Source organism: Numida meleagris, chromosome 8, assembly GCF_002078875.1.
Source record: "Numida meleagris isolate 19003 breed g44 Domestic line chromosome 8, NumMel1.0, whole genome shotgun sequence".
Classification (NCBI taxonomy): Eukaryota; Metazoa; Chordata; class Aves; order Galliformes; family Numididae; genus Numida; species Numida meleagris.
In genome coordinates, this window is record NC_034416.1 from 17577189 (window position 1) to 17593617 (window position 16429).

General features: G+C 50.9%; 1 protein-coding gene across 8 annotated transcripts in view; it reads right to left on the minus strand.

The window, feature by feature from the left end:
- Positions 1-3366, minus strand: part of PASD1 (PAS domain containing repressor 1) — a 46853-nt gene extending 43487 nt beyond the window's left edge. For 4 of the 8 annotated variants that reach the window (XM_021405686.1, XM_021405683.1, XM_021405679.1 and 1 more), the window contains exon 1: positions 2765-2891. The gene's annotated coding sequence lies outside the window, so the exon portion shown is untranslated. Of the gene's footprint in view, positions 1-2356; positions 2493-2764; positions 2897-3243 lie in introns of those variants that run through there. The other 4 variants (XM_021405687.1, XM_021405684.1, XM_021405680.1 and 1 more) reach the window with 3 other exon arrangements.

Genomic DNA, 16429 nt, shown 5'->3' on the forward strand with positions numbered 1-16429 from the left:
TTTTTGTTTTGTTTTTTTTTAACTTTGCTACGAATAGCTGCCAGTCTCCTACAGATTTGTTGAATGCCGCCCTCTGCTCCAGATCCTACAGAAGGCCCCGCTTTCACGCACAGGTTGTGTTCTGTACAGACACAAGTTCTCCTTTCAGTTTGGGCATGGTTTATTTCAGTTCTGCCTAAGCTGACAAAAGGCAGGTTTTGGTTAAACCAAAATAAGTTCATTCGCACCAAAATAAGAATGCCCTTGCGCAAGGTCACATCAGGTTAATCAAATCACTTTAAAAATGGACTTAAGGTCAACCGGTGTAATCTCTCTGTGCAGGCAAGGCCAAAGCCAATAATGGAACATGAAGTAGGTTGAGTTCTCTCATTAATTGCACGTGCCCCCGTGTTCTGACCAAACCCAATGGCTCCAAGGTGGCAGGGCTTGCTGCAGACACAGCTGGCATGGGGCTCTGCCACCAGCTGGGGCTCACTGCAGGGCTTGGGGGCTGTGGTGACAAAGCTTTGTTGGCTGGTGGCTGGCTCGGCACGGGGCCACGGGCAGCACACAACCAGAAACAGCAGAGAAACAAGGAAACAGGAGGTGTGTAAGGAAAACGGAGTTGGATCACTTTAACAGTACCAACAGTATTGTTCCACACGATTTTGATTTTACTCCTTTGGTTAAAGCTGCTATTCCACTACAGTCCCTAACTACCCCAGCATGCGCCTGGATGCAGCGTTCTGGTACGGGCATACAGCTCATTCCTCCAATTCGGAGAGAGCTATGTCAGCGTTAAACCCTTTGTATCATTCTTGGGCAGTTGCATAACTGAGGCCAAAACCAATGCAACTTGTGTGCATAGACAAGCCCTGCTTCCAAACTGTCAAGACACGGCACCATTTCCTGATATTACCGATGAGCAGAAGTTGGATTTGACATCAGTACCTCTGAAATCTAATGCTGCTTCCAACACGATGTGACTTGAATTAAGACTTACTCGCTACTTTTAATCTTGAACCCTGAGCTGTTTCTGAGTACTCGACATGTCTTACACCAGTGAAATGATTGGAGACATAAACGGAGTGGTGAAGAAACAGGAACCGCTGCAGGTCTTACTGCCAAACATCACGGAAGTCTGTAGTTTACCAAAAAAAATTCAAACCAATTCTACTTTTTCTCTAGGTCAAATAATTCTAACCCACTGCTCTGAATGAACAGAATTAGTAACCACTCCTACAGCCATTTACTTTTTTCCTATAACATCGTCCAGAAAAACTTTCAAGACCGAGCAGTGAACGCACTTGGGTTAGCCCAAGAGGTACCAGTGCCTTCCATCCACAGTCTCCCTTCCTGGCTTCCCCAGCTGCCTCTCCTCCGTGCCATGGGCTGCTGGGCAGCCCCGGAGCCCCGCCACGCTCTCAGTGCTCAGGGTGCTCTGCTCCTCCACACCACATCGCCGACACGTTGATCTGCTCCATGAGCGCACAGCAGGACAAGTCTCTTTTTGGTTTTGGACTGTATTGTCCGGGAAACCAGAAATCTAAATACATTTTCTTCTGACTGGATAACTACAGCAAGGCACTGCAGCCCAGGAGGTTTATAAGAATTAAACAAATTCTCCAACCAAATGGTACGTGGTGTTGCACTATATTCACAACAAGGGGTTCACACCGCATCCTCGTGAAACAGCTGCAGCTCAGACAGCATTCATAGGACCTAAGAAGACCGTGCAAGCCACAAATGCTGCTCCTTTAAGGCAAGTTTCCCGTATCCACATGTTGAGGATCGGTGAGCAGCGATCCAGGAAATAAAGGACATAGGGGAGCCGTCATTCTGCTAAAAACAAAGCGACTCCTCGCACCCCGCACCCCGTGAGCTCCGGCAGCCCCGCCGCTCGCCGTGCCCAAGAGGCAGCCCCGCTCGGGCACAGCTCTGCCCCGGCCGCCCGCGGGGCACCCGAGCGGCTCTCACCGCGGCCGCTGCATCCTCGCGGGCTCGCTCCCGCCGCAGAAGGGCTCCCGACGGAGCTCTCGGTGCCGGCCGGCGGTTCTCCACCGCGAACCCTGAGCGGGAGGAACCCGCTCCGCTCCGCTCCCAGCCCAGCGCCGGCCGCCCGTGTTTTCTGCCGTCAAAGCCCGCGGCTCGGAGTTACCTCCCGCAAACCGAACTCGTGGCCGATCCCCACGAGGAGCCCTCAAGTCCCCCCGAATTCCTGCTTCTCACGGAAACGCTTCGTAAAACCGAACGCTTCCGTAGCCCCCGCGAGAGGAGTAACTTTTCAACCTGGCTTTTACGTTCTACAGTTGGGCGCGAGATTCAGTTCGCAGCCGTTCTCTACCGTATTTTCAGAAAACCGCGTTCCCAAACTGACCGAAATTCCCGGCAGAACGAGGAAACTCCGATGGAACCCGCGGCAGCTTGCAGCGAACGGGCTCCTGCCGGCAGCACGGAGCAGCCCGCAGCCCTACCGGCTCCCCGCATCGCCGCCGGTTCCCCGCATCCCCGCATCCTCAAATCCCCGCCCGGGGCCGCTCCCCGCACCCCCGCCCCCCCGCTGCCAGCTCCCGACGCCCCGCGCCGCAGCCCCAGTCCCGCGCCGCTTTTTGGGAACGCGACACGACTTCGGCGTTAAGTCGCCGCTGGAAACCTCCCATCTCCCCGAAACTTCGCCGGGACCGCCGGGGGGTGTCGGACGCGGGCAGGGCTAAGCGGGGCTCCCCCCCGGGGGCACGGGGACCTTCAGCCCCCGCCGCGGCTCGGCGGTCCCGCAGGTACGTACCGTCCGGGAGGAGGATGCGCGTTCCGGAGCCGCTCTCAGTGCCATGCCCGGCCCCGGCCCGCTGCCCCCGCGGCGCCGGGGGTCACCGCCCGGCTCGGGGCGCCGCTGCCCGCGGGACGCACGGCATGGGGCGGTGCGGGCTGCCGGGGCGCTGCGCCGGGACTCGCGGGAGCGGCCGGTGGCGGCGGCCGGTTGTGTAACGCGGCGGCGGGCAGAGCCCGGCCTCCCGGCACTGCACAGGCGCGCTCCTCCTCCCGCCCCGCTGCCACCGGCGGCCGCCCGCACCGACACCCGCGGAGCGCGGCCCCGCCCCGCACTCACGGGACGGGACGGGAAGGGACGGGGCAGCGAGCAGCAGGAGCGCAGCCCGCAGCCCGAGCGGGGCCGGCGGAAAGTGGGTCAGTGCCGCCCGGTGCGGCCGAAGTACGGCGTGGCCGCAGCCCGGCCCGCACCGCCCGCGGGGCGCACGGGGAACGCACCGGAGCGCTCCGACCGCCGGGCACAGCAGCGCTCCGCGTTCTCCAGCCGGCTTTCGGCACCGAGTCCATGCCCCAAACAAGCTGCTCTTTGACGTGATTAGTCATTGCGCACCATGAGTCACTGATTTAACATTTGCTGCTTCCTTCCTCATACGACTCCTTTTCTCCTTCCCTTTCTCCGCCGTGAATCTCTCCCCTCCTCCCAGGGGCAGGGGCAGCTCCCGGCCCCCGCCCGCTCCCGCAGCGGCCCGTGCCGACGGCGGGGGCTGCGGGCCCGGGGCTCTGCGGCCGCTTCTCGTTGGTTCCTTTGGGTAACGCTGACGGACGGGACTTCAGTGCCGCTTCTCTTTGCCCTGTAAGCGCCTGAAGCGTTGGCATGGAGGCTGAAGGCATCGCTGGGGTCCCTGAGCTACGTCCCACCCGCTGCGGGCACCCGCATCCTGTAAGCCCCTTACAGTCCCAAGGCAGTGCACTCACACCAACAGGTCGGCTTTGCTGCTGCCTTTCAGCTCCTCTTGGAAAGCTGTGGCGTTGTGGTGCTGCAGACCTGGGCATTGCTGCCTGCAGTGCTGCCCACGGCGGTACCCGATCTCAGCTCAGGGCTCCCTCTGCATTGCTCCATCTCCCTGGTGCAGCTCCGGGGACAGAACGGAACCCAGAGGGGGCTCTGGACGATGGGCTTTGCTGCAGGGAAACCTAATGCACAGAAAGGGAAGTGATGTTGTTCCAGCAAGAACCCTGAGGAGCATCTGCTGTTACTGATGAGGGCAAGGGAGTGGGCACCTCTGCGTGCAGTTATTATTTCTGCTCTCTTACTGAGAGGAAGCACGGTGTGGCTATGTGAACTGCCGTGTGTGGCAAAGCTTGTTTTCCCACTGAGAAGTGGTGTTTCGTGGGACCACAACCTGGTCCCATGAAAGAAGGCAAGCTTTCCACATGGCAAAACTCCTTCCCACCTTCTCTCAGGCAAGGCGCAAGGAGCTGCCAAATGTGGCGTTCCTCTGCTTTTCACTTGAGCAGGGATGTGGCTCTGCAGGGCAGCCCGCCTAAGCGAGCGGCAGCCACCAGGAGGATGCTACTGCCTGTACAGTCATGTGGGGAACTGGCTCCATCCTGGGGACAGCACCACGTGTTCCTCGGGTGTGATGCTTCAAAGTGAGCCCCCACAGAGAGATGCCGTGGGCTGCGTGTGCAGGATGCGGCCCCAGAGGGCTGGGTTCCCTGCGGGCACTGCACGCATGGTGACAGCTCTGGATCCAGATGCTGGGTGCGTGCTGATTCCCCCCGCAGAGCAGGGTCAAGCCCGGACATCCCATCCTGAGAGCCCGGCGAGCTCAGCAAACACCAACACTGCTACAATGCAGCAAAACCCTGTGGGACGTCACGGCACGCATTAATCACAGTAACGTGATTGTCTGACCAGAGGTTGTGTTGTATCTGAAGTGTTTGAACCCAGTCCCCTGGCAGGCAGAGCCTCAGCTGGGAGCAGGCTGGGTGAGCGTGGGGCTGTTCTCCCCATGGCAATGCTGGAAGAGTTTCCACATGGATGGCTTTAATTACCTCATTCTGAAGAGCGCACTCTCTGCTAAGATCCCTCCAAAAGTTCAGCAGGGGCAGTGAGGCAGACATTGTTAACACAACAGAACCCATGCGCTGCTCAGCATGCTGCAGTGGTGGGCAGCTGTGGCTCTTCTCTGCCATGTGTGCCATACCCTTGGAGCTGCTGGTATAATTTTTTGGCAATGCTGCGTTGCAAAGACACGCCAGCAGCTATAAAGCCAAAGAGTGACTGAGTTTGGCCATAAAATAAGTACAGCAAAGAAAATATATATGTTTACATGTATGTGTTTACAGCCTGTCCCTGTGGCCCGTACCCAGCACTCTGGGGAACCTTACACAGTGCCAAGACCAGAACCAGCACCCAACCCCGTCTCACTGTGAAGCACACCCGTAAATTCAACACAATGTTCTGGTTTTTCATGCAGCAGCCACTGGGAGGCTTGGGGTAAGCCACACCAAAAGGACAGAGGGGAACAGAGGCAACGAAGTGGAAGCAGCACCGCAGGGATCCACAGGGGCTGGGGCGGTCTGGTATCTGCTGGGCCCTGGGATGTGGCTCAGGTGTTGTGCTCTGGGACAGGCAGGACATGGAGAGTATCGTGCTGGCACTGCTGCACAACGCTGGTACCTCAATACCATGCCGGGCAAAGATTCTGAGCTCCCTCTTCTTTAGTCATCCTTCATTCGTTTGAGCTGTGCCAGAGAAACAGAGCTACTGCACCCTTGTGTTCCTATGTACACACCTATTTTTCGTATTTATATCTGTGAGGAGACTCTCCATCTTTTATGACGGTGACGGTGGGTGCAGAGGAGCGAGCAGGCGCTTCCCTCGCAGCCTGGCTGTGTTCTGGTGCCTTTGTCACATTTTCAGACCTCTGCTTTCCAAAATCTCTACAGGTCCTTGATCCCAGTGCTGGGGCTTAGGTTAGAGCACGGGGACCCGTAGGAAGGGATAGGCTGAGCTGAACACACACTTCATTTTTTTCAAGATCAAGTGCTGTGGGCGTGTGCTTAACGCTGCTGGAGTCACTTTGATCCTCTCCGGGGACAGAATTTTCTGCAGATTAAGTTCTCGGCTCTGAAAGATGGTATTGGTTATTTAACAAAATCAAAGTTGGGAGATGATTAAATAATTAGCGGGTTGAATCTAAAGAATATAGCTGAAGTTTCAGGGATATTTTAGTCATATTCACGTGTAATATACAAAACCTACTGCCCCAGATCCTGTCGATGTGCAGCCCTGCGCTCCGAGCAGCACCCCACAAGTATTAGTGTGCTCTCGTGTATTATCTGCTCTGCAGATGCATCTGTTCTTGGGGCCTACGCAACTTTGCCTTCATTTTTCCCCCTTCAAAAAGACTAAAATTAAAACTCAGGTTTGCACCACAGTCATATGAGAAGATGGGTAAAATCCCACTCTCATTTAGGCTCAGAAAAGGGAATGGAAACTCCATTAAAGGCAGAGAAAAAACGACCATATTTATTCTAGTGTGAATGGGATTCCCCTTTGGTGTCCAACCCGGCAGGAGCCGCTCGCTGTCCCACTGAGCACCTGAGTGCCACTTTGAAGCTTTATGCAACCCCTTAAAAGGATTAGGAATACAACCGAGTTAATCACCGTTGGGGACAGAATGCCACCAAGGCTTTAGGGGACCGACCATTTTCATGTCCATCATCCAGCACCTTCTTTTGTAGAATATAGATTCGGGTGGTTCTTGTGGAAGCAAGAGTGATATCCAGCTCCTCTGCAGTCATGTGGAATGTTTGTACTCATCTGGAAATCTCAGAGGTGCCAAAGTCAGAGATCAGGCCGGGAAAAGGAATAGAAGAATATTTTTAATGAAGCTGATCGTACTTCAAACAATTACTATTATTTTTATAAAGGAAAAGCTGTTACTGTCTGTTGTAAATAAGAATCCTCATGGTCTGCTATTCTGCCTGACTCAAAGAAATGGGGAAAGAACCTTGCAAAAGGAAGAGCAGGGCCAACCCCTTCTCCTCGTATCGTTCTGTGGGCATCCAGTGACTCTGAAGCTCCCCCAGCTGTATCGTAGTGGGATCCTATAGGATAACATACCTGTGCATTAATTTGCTTTGATCCTGGCTTTGTATCTTCTGGAAGCTGCGCTGAAGACAAATTCAGGCTGCTGCATTTAAACATGGGCTAAGTGGGCACAGGCAATAATCACCTCTGATTAGTATAATCAGCTGCTAAGGGGCCTGAACTGACATATAGAATAAAAACTTAATAATAATTTTGTTAAAGGGCCAAAGCCCCCCAGATTCAGCAGCCCGAGCACAAGTGTGCAGAAGGAGCACCGAGTGATGCAGTGGCCGCAGCATCACCTGTGGCTGAAAGCAGAGAGGCACAGCTCTCTGAGCATCTCCCGCAGTGGTCTATTAGGATACATGCAAGAAACGAAACAGTGTGCGTCCCTGATCCCAAGTCAGCCTGGTCGTTAGGTGCATCCCACTGTTTTCCTCCCGCCCTTTTATTGATTCAGTTGTTTTTACAAGCACAGAGGCCTTCTAAATGAATTCATCAACGCACAAAACAAAGGATGTGATCTTCCACAGAGATCTGACCCTGGGAGCGAGACAGACCGAACGCACCAGGCACTGCAGTGCCATGCTGCTGTGCTCATACCTGCCCAGAAGCAAGTTAAAATGCACGTCTGGGAGACTTTGTCACAGAGTTCTACCACTAAACGATACTGAAACGTGTCAAGAATTAGACAGAGCCGCGTGGGATGCGCTCTCTACTCACAGAAATGTGCGCAGTTTTTCTGGGCACAGAGGAGGTGCTGAGCACCATCAATGAATTGACTGCAATGCTGGAAGCTAACATTACGTGCTGGATTTCACCTACCAGCGGGGCTGCGAAACCTCAGTCCAAAGAAGTGCAACCAACCCCCGCCGACCCGCTGAACTCGGCCGGTGCCGCGCAGCTGCAGGTGGTCACGCCTCCGTGTTTCTACAGAAGGTGAATATGCAGCTGGAGTTTCCTTACCTAAGTAGGAATGCTGTCACCTTTGCTCAGGATTTGTGAGCGAGGGGTTGGGATGAAGAGGGAGCAGTCTGATGCGCCTGCCTGCAATGGAACTCGGGTCATTCTGCAGAGGAAGGCCTATGGGAAACGGATTGTTTTTTTCCTTTGGACAGCTTGTCTCTCCTCTTCGCCCCAGTGTGGTGCCCGTGTGGAACCGCCTCCCTCCCACCCAGACCCCAGGGCTGCCCATCGCATCCCAGCTGGCTGGGCACTGCCACGGCACCTCCAGTCTACCCCCAGATAAAGGGTTCAGACACACGGTTCCTGCTTGTGTCTGCCAGCAAGGTTTGGTGTTTCTCATGGAGGCCATCCACCCCTGCACACAATTCTGCCTTCAGCACCGCACGCACACAGCCTGGCTCTGCAGACCCAGCCCAGAGCTTCTCCGAACATCACAAACCACTCTCTGGGAAATGGTGGCTTACAACAGATTTATTTCGATGGGAATGAAAACCCCTCTTGTTTTGGAGCACAGTTAATGAAGAGTTGAGGCTGTATTACAGAGCACCTTTTAGTTCCACGCATCTTTCATCCCCACCCTGCCCACATAATACCTCTGCCTGCCTCTGACGCTGACGGCAGTGCTAGGCTGCAGAATAACAGTCCTTCAGCTGAGGGAAAACAAGAGAGAGACACTCAGACAACAATTTGAAAAGCGCATTGTTTCCTGCAGAGCCTCAGTCCTTTCACTCCCAGAACTTGGCCTGACCTGCATCAGGCAGCGCTGGCACAGAGCGCTAGAGAAGCGGCCCTCCCTGCGGCTTCGCTGCCCCGTCATCATGTCGCCGGGCTCACCGAGGCGGCACGCAGCGCTGCGTGCGCGGCACCGAGCGTGTCACTGGCGCAGCCACCGGGGGTGAGTCACCATGAAACTATGAAGAGGAAACGTCACAAAGGAAAGCTCGCTTTTCAGAGGAGTGCTTCGTCTCCAGAAGAGCGCTCAAGTTAAGGATGCCGATGAGAGAATTAACTTGTGCCCTGGTCACTAAATGCAGCGTTTTATGCCGTTATTTACCGGCTCTGTTGCTATGGGAAATGTGAATACTTGCCATGACAACTGCGGCAGATCGTGGCACACAACCCACTTCAGCGCTGCATCTTCATGAGGAAACGCTCCCATTCATACGTCCTACAAATTCTGTGTCCTTGACAGCAGCTCAGCATGGGGCTTTTAGGCACAGCCATCGCTTCTCTGGGTTTTACAGTGGGATATTGCCTGGTGTCTAAAATTGGTTATTACGTGTTTCGTAGATAGCTCTTCAATATTAGACCTTAAAGCATTGGCAAAGGTAATCCTTACAAAAAGAAAAAAGAAAAAAAAGAAAAAAAAGAAAAAAAGAAAAAAGGAAAAAAGAAAAAAGAAAAAAGAAAAAAAGAAAAAAGAAAAAAGAAAAAAGAAAAAAAGAAAAAAGGAAAAAGAAAAAAGGAAAAAGAAAAAAGAAAAAAAGAAAAAAGGAAAAAGAAAAAAGAAAAAAAAGAAAAAAGAAAAACTGTTTAATTTACAGGTGGGAAAATTGGGCAAAAAGTTTACATGAGCCCCCGCAGCACAGCAGTATTGGGACTGGTGTTTGCAGCCGTGTCACTTGGGTCAGCACACCAGGGGAACAGGAGAACACCTTTTATTTTTATTTATTTATCAGAAACAAGGGGTGTTTGTGTCTGAAAATGCTATGGGTGGCACTGGGGACGGCCAGCACTCCCCGGGATTCAGGTGACTTCTGGGGGGGAAGACATAGCCCACCGAAATGTTGTCAAGAATTATGGGTAACCTGGAACACAAAGAATGTGTTGAGATGAAATATATGGCTGAGCAAACCATTACCGAACCAGTCTGCAATCATTCTGGCTATTTACTTCCTAACCTTTCCAAACACGTTCAAAAGTGCTTAACAAGTGACATCTCTTCTTTATCACAAGGCTTAGCCTAGAGGGAAACTCTTTCAGTTGCCGACGTTAACCATGTTGCTTTTGGCACTGGATCTATTACTTTGCTTTAAAAAACAGCATTGACAACTTTTTTCCACTGTTTAATTTGTGCAGTCACAGTAATTAAATAAGAATCTTCAAATATTCCCTGACATATTGCAGATGTATCATCAGTGAAACACTCTTCTGCACATTTCCATAATTGCTGCTGTTCAGAACAAAATGGTTGTGCACTAAAAGACTGACAGTTTTCTCCTTTTTGTTAAGTTCCCATTTGTTTGCCCTCTTGGCAGCGTTGTGCAGCAGTTTCATTTCATAATTAAATTATTTTCCATTGACATATAGAGGCAGTAGTTTACTTTCCAGTTGTTTTTTTTTTTTTAATTTGTTTTGCATTGTTTCTAAAGATGTGCAATCCAGTACGTCCTGTAGGGACCCAATGTATCCTTTAAGAGCATCTTACGAAACACTATTCACGTGCCCGCCCAGCTGAGTAACAAATACAATATATATAATATTGATTTTCATTTTTAACAAAAAGTACCTTGACGCTTTGGTACACAACCCCTGGGGGGAGCTGGGCTGAGAGCCTCAACTTTCCAACAAGCTTCCTCTGAAATAAGGGCCTACAGCCGGAGGGGCTGAACTCAGTCATCTCCTGCCTGCCATGGGCAAAGCCCTTCTATCCACGTGGACATCGGCCACTCCTGGCAGCGCTCGCTGAGGCGTATTGAGGGCAGAGAGCAGCAAGTGATGTGGGAGCAAGGTGCCCTCCTCCTCCTCCCTCTGGAGGACACTAGGGATCCTTCAGTGCGTGGCCGGCGCTCTGCTGTGTGTTTCTATTTCAGGTCGGGGCTGCGGGAGCTGGCTGGGCTGGCTGATCGGCTTACCTGCTGCCACACGGGATCAGGGCCTGAGCGAGGGCAAGCTGGGCCTGACCCAGCCCAGGCAGGTCTGGGGTTGTGCTGGCATGCAGGGCGAGAGAAGGAGCTGTGTTCTCCACAAGGAAACTTTGCCTTTCATTGAGGTTTTCAGACCCAGCAACACCCGTGGACTGGCTTCTGCCCAATCAGTTGTAACAAGAATCAAGGGTGGATTGTGAACATGCATTAACAGTAAAATTGTTTTTTTTTTGTTTTTTTTTTTTTTTTTTTTTTTTTGGCTGCTTTTCTGGATTGGCAGGTGGTGCCTATTCTGTCGAACATGTGTCTTTCCTACACCAAGTCATTTTGAGAGTGGGCTTGAAATGTCAAGGCTACCCTCATAACCACGCCTGCACCGGGGCAAGGCAAGCTTTCCTTGACCAGCTTGGAGCAGTGGTCTGTGTGCTCAGCTTTCCCCGTTCAAAAACGTGACAGAGCTGAAGGACTGCACAAGAAATTAAAAAGAAGAGGCAAACATGTTTGCATTCTGAGTGCTGGAAATGTGGATATCCACAGAACAGACTTCAAATCCATCCCGAGTCTAACAGGCAGATGTGAGGCATTGGAGATAGCACTGATATGTCAGCCTTGCAAGGGTCATTCTCTGCTCTGTGTAGGGATTCCACTGCTCACAACTACAAGGGGGTTGAATTGCTCTGTATCAGGACCCTTCCTCTTTCAGAGGAATATAAAGAATTGAAATTTTTGGTTGTTCTAACAGCCAAGAGCCTGGACAGAGTGCTAAAAACAAGCAAAATTCATTGGGTGGGGCTCACTGCCTGCTCACGACGGTTGACTTGAGCATGACCAGTAATACTGAAAAGAACTGCCTCAGAGAGCTCTGCGGAATGATATGCACTGTAAGGGAAAGGCATTAAGCTTTGCTGAAGTCTGACACTTGTACAAATAAAGCTGGACAAACGGCTGTTTTTTTATTTTATTACAAAACTGGTATTGTTTATGCTTCCCAAAGAGAGTGGGATGGTGTCCCTTGATGATGCCTAATGGGGAGAGAACTTACTCACATTTTCTAAATATCCCCTCAGAATGGTAACACAGGGCAGCTTTGCTCATGTGTCCTCATAAAATACAGACTGGGCAGTGCTGCAAGGGAACTAAGCCTTTGTGAATATCAGCTCACTTCTGTGAAGACTGCGCAGCAATAGCTGTGTGCTATGAAGAATGCACGCTCTTTTAGGCCACCCTGCGTGTTAGAGGACTGGATTTAAATCTGGGCGGCTGCAGAGCCTGAGCTGTGTTTTCAGAGCAGCTTGGAAGGTAAAACCCGAGACTTTCAGCCAAGCATATGACTGTGATTTGTGGGCAGTTTACAAATGGGAGAAATTAGAGCTACATCCTTTGATAGAACAAAAAGACAACAGAAATCTTCGGGCAGAATTCTCTGCTCAGATCTACCCACACTGCATACGTTGATGTTAAAGAAAGCCATCTCTGTGCAGCTCGTAGAGAGAATGCAGCATGAAAACAGACGCCCAAAGACATATCTTAGAAGAATATATTTAGCCTCCAAGTATCTCACACTGAGGAATGATTGTGCAAAATACGGTTTTCTTGCCAGCATTATTTTCATAAATAACGAGGAAAATCTCATCCTTCTTACTAATATAGATAATCTGGTTAAAGTCAGAAGGAAGATTTGGGTATGCACTGGTATGAAGAAGTACCATGAGATTTCATATATTCAGGTTTTTGGTCCTTCGTTTCAGAGGGTAGGGGAGGTACGTGGAGCAGCTGGCAGCATCCAGTCCTCTCTGGGGAGAGGGACGGGCAGAGCCGACGGGTTTGAAACTTGCTCAGTCAGTTTATCAGGTGGAAATCTGCCAATTTACATGAAAAGTGATACATAAAACTTCCCGGGGTTGATTGTTTTACTTGATGGAACTACGCAAGCACGCAAAACATTAAATACAATATAGGGAGTCCAGGAGATTTTCAAGAAGCCTTCCCAAGGACAGAGGAGAGGCTCGAGGCTCCCACTAGCTGTGCTATGGGATGCACTGAGCACAGCACAGCGCCTTTGGTGCTGCAAGGATGTTGGTGCACAGCCACCACCACTTTCAGAGAGCCCCATACATCACACTGCTGTTACCACCACGCCAGACTGTTGTTCCCACTCATTGTCCTCACAGACAGGAATTAGTGATTTTGGTATCTAGAAAGTAGAATCATAGAATCATAGAACTAGCTAGGTTGGGAAAGACCTACAAGATCATCCAGTCCAACCATCCACCCACCACCGATAACCCCACTCAACCATGTCTCTCAGCACAACATCTAAATGTTTCTTGAACACCTCCAGGGACGGTGACTCCACCACCTCCCTGGGCAGCCCATTCCAGCGCCTGACCACTCTTTCAGAAAAGTAGTACTTCCTAACATCCAGCCTGAATCTCCCCTGGCGCAATTGAGGCCATTCCCCCTTGTCCTGTCACTAGTTACAAGAGAGAAGAGGCCGACCCCCAGCTCACCACAACCTCCCTTCAGGTAGTTATAGAGAGCGATGAGGTCTCCCCTGAGCCTCCTCTTCTCCAGACTGAACAATCCCAGCTCCCTCAGCCGCTCCTCATCAGCCCTGTGCTCCAGACCCCTCAGCAGCTTCATTGCCCTCCTCTGAACACGCTCCAGGGCCTCAATGTCTTTCTTGCAGTGAGGGGCCCAAAACTGGACACAGTACTCGAGGTGGGGCCTCACCAGGGCTGAGTACAGAGGGACAATGACTTCCCTACTCCTACTGGCAACACTATTTCTGATCCAAGCCAGGATGCCATTGGCCTTCTTGGCCACCTGGGCACACTGCTGGCTCATGCTCAGCCGAGCCTCAACCAACACCCCCAGGTCCGTTTCCTCCACACAACCTTCCAGCCACTCTGCCCCAAGCCTGTAGCATTGCCCGGGGTTGTTGCGGCCAAAGTGCAGGACCCGGCTGTGGAAGCTGTGGATCCCCCATCTCTGGAGGCATTCAAGGCCAGGCTGGATGATGCACTTGGTCTTGTTGAACCTCATCCCATTGGCTTCAGCCCAGAGATCCAGCCTGTCCAGATCTCTCTGTAGGGCCTTGCTACCCCCAGGCAGATCGACACTTCCTGCCAGCTTGGTGTCGTCTGCAAACTTACTGAGGGTGCTCTTGATGCCCTCATCCAGGTTATCAATAAAGATATTGAAGAGGACAGGTCCCAGCACCGACCCCTGGGGAACACCACTCGTGACCGGTCGCCAGCTGGATTTAACTCCATTCACCACCACTCTCTGGGCCCGGCCCTCCAGCCAGCTCCTTACCCAGCAAGGAGTGTACCTGTCCAAGCCACGGGCTGCCAGCTTCTCCAGAATACCGTGGGAGACAGTGTCGAAGGCTTTGCTGAAGTCTAAGTACCTCCACAATGTAACTATAACATCGAACACAGCACTTTCATCTCTAAAAGTATTCAGAATTCAACCCATCATTAGCATGTATACTATAACAACTACTGAGCTATTCTTGCATTGGGAAGTACTCATTAACACCAATAAAGCACTGTGGAGATGGCAGTTACTATTTTGCAGACTTATCACTGGCCTTGATCAAATTACTTTGTAGTTCGCTGGGAATACGAACTTCTGCCTCTTGTCCAAAATTATGAGAGATTACGTGAGCTCTTCTCCCATAGATGCAGGACAGATAAAGGCTTTCAGAGTGAATTTTGGCAAAATCTAGTGGGGCATTTTCTATGACGCTTTACAATGATATTATTATTATTATTAATAATATTGCTAATGATGACAATTGTTAATAATATTGTTGCTATCATGTGCCAATTGCATACGAATTCAAATCGGGTTAAGTTCTTTTTAAAAGGAAAAAAGCTAGCAACATTGAGGTTTCCATTATTAATGCAATTACAAAATTGAGCTAAATGACTGCATTTAATTCAAACAGTCCAGATTTTGCAGTTAATGAATAATTATGTTCATTTATTTTATTGCTTTTGAGGTAGAAATTTAGTTAATGTTCTTCATGCTGAAGTTCAGCCCAGTATCCTCAATTCATACCTGCCACCCTCTGATGTAACTGCAATTTAAAATCTCTACTTCGCACAAATATAAAGCTCAAAAGATAATGGCAATGCTATTGCCCTACGTCTTTCTAGTTCTTTTCACTTTATATAACCCAGCAGCACAAGCAGGCTTTTCTTCTATTGATAAGGACTCCAGATGTGGCACAGCCATACCTATGACTAACACACTCAACAATACCATTCACAGAATATATTGGTCAGGAGGGCAAGCAAGCACACAGCACTAGCCTACATCACCTCTGGATGTCAGCATCTGAGGAACACAGCCGTCTGCTAGCGACGAAGGCACAAAAAAGGGAGATGCCCCCTCCACAGCCACTGTTACTACAGTGAACAAGACAAAGCCACCTTGGTGTTCCAGCCTTGGAAGAGTGTAGTCTCTGAATGAGAAAAGTTGGGATGGTGGAGTAGTTTGGATTTTGATCTCTACTCATTAGAGTCAGCCTCACAGCAGCAATGAGTGTTCCTTACTTTGTACCTCACCTCAGTCACATGCTCCGCTACATCCCATGCCAATGTGTTAATGCTTCTCGTTTTCTTATTAAAATAATTTTTATCATCAGTAAAGTGCAGTTTTAGATAAAGACATGGGAAGAAAAATGATACTGGTTCCCTGTGGCAATGACTTGCGTGCAGTACCCTGCACTTCCCTCCTTGGGCCATAACAACGAAAATTCGCTAGTGAGGAGGAAGTGCTCTGGCAAAGCCAAGTTGCAGGCATTCGTACGTGAGTAACACCGCTAGGCATCTTAGCAACTCAGCCAGACTGGGGGAACATCCCTTCCTCTGGTAAGAGATGAATAGAGTGAGGTTTGGCGTGATAAAATGGGCCGGTTTGATGTGGCTGGCTGTTTCTATAAATATGCTATTTTGCCCAGAGGAGCTGACAATTATATTTTATCACTCATTAAACACTCTGCTCAAAGGCTGATCCCTTCAGTCGCTGTCTCAGGGGATGCTCCCTCAGCCTGCTCAGGAACCTCTGCTGCTGAATGTCCTTGCTTCAAACTGGGAGCCCAGCTCCACCACAGACCTTGCAAAACCAGAGCACTTCCACACTGAGGAGGATGGAGCCACGTTTTCTCTCCCTTTGCCACGTCTCTGGAGATCTCCATCTCCACACACCTGTTAAGTCAAGGGAAGAAAATGGCACTTGGCAGGAAGTCCTGTGCTTGCCCTGCTCTGGCACCCATTGCACTTGGGCAGCGTCCCCACCAGCAGCACTGCTCCCTGAGCAGGACCCAAACCCAGCATGCTGCAGCTCGTACCTAAAGCTGTCAGCACAGCATTTGCTGAGCGCAGAGTGGTGCGGATGCAGCCAGTTTGCCTTATGTCAGAAATCCACCTGGCTTTGCAGGCACTGCAGCATGCTCTGCTCCCGCTGGCTGCTCAGTGGGGGCATCGTGGGGCTCGCAGCGTTTCCTCACCTGTGCCCAAAGGCAGTCGAAGAACTTGTGCTTGGGCAGATCCGTATCTGGACAAAAAGATCACAGTGAAACATCAGGGTGGGGAACTGCGCACAAATGATCACATGAGCCATGAAGCATAAGCAAGTGACTGCCAGCTTCAGATATTATTACATATAACTTGCTGACAGGCAGAATTTCCTTTCCAGAGCCAATTTGTCTCCAGGACAAACTCCTCCTCCATGAGGA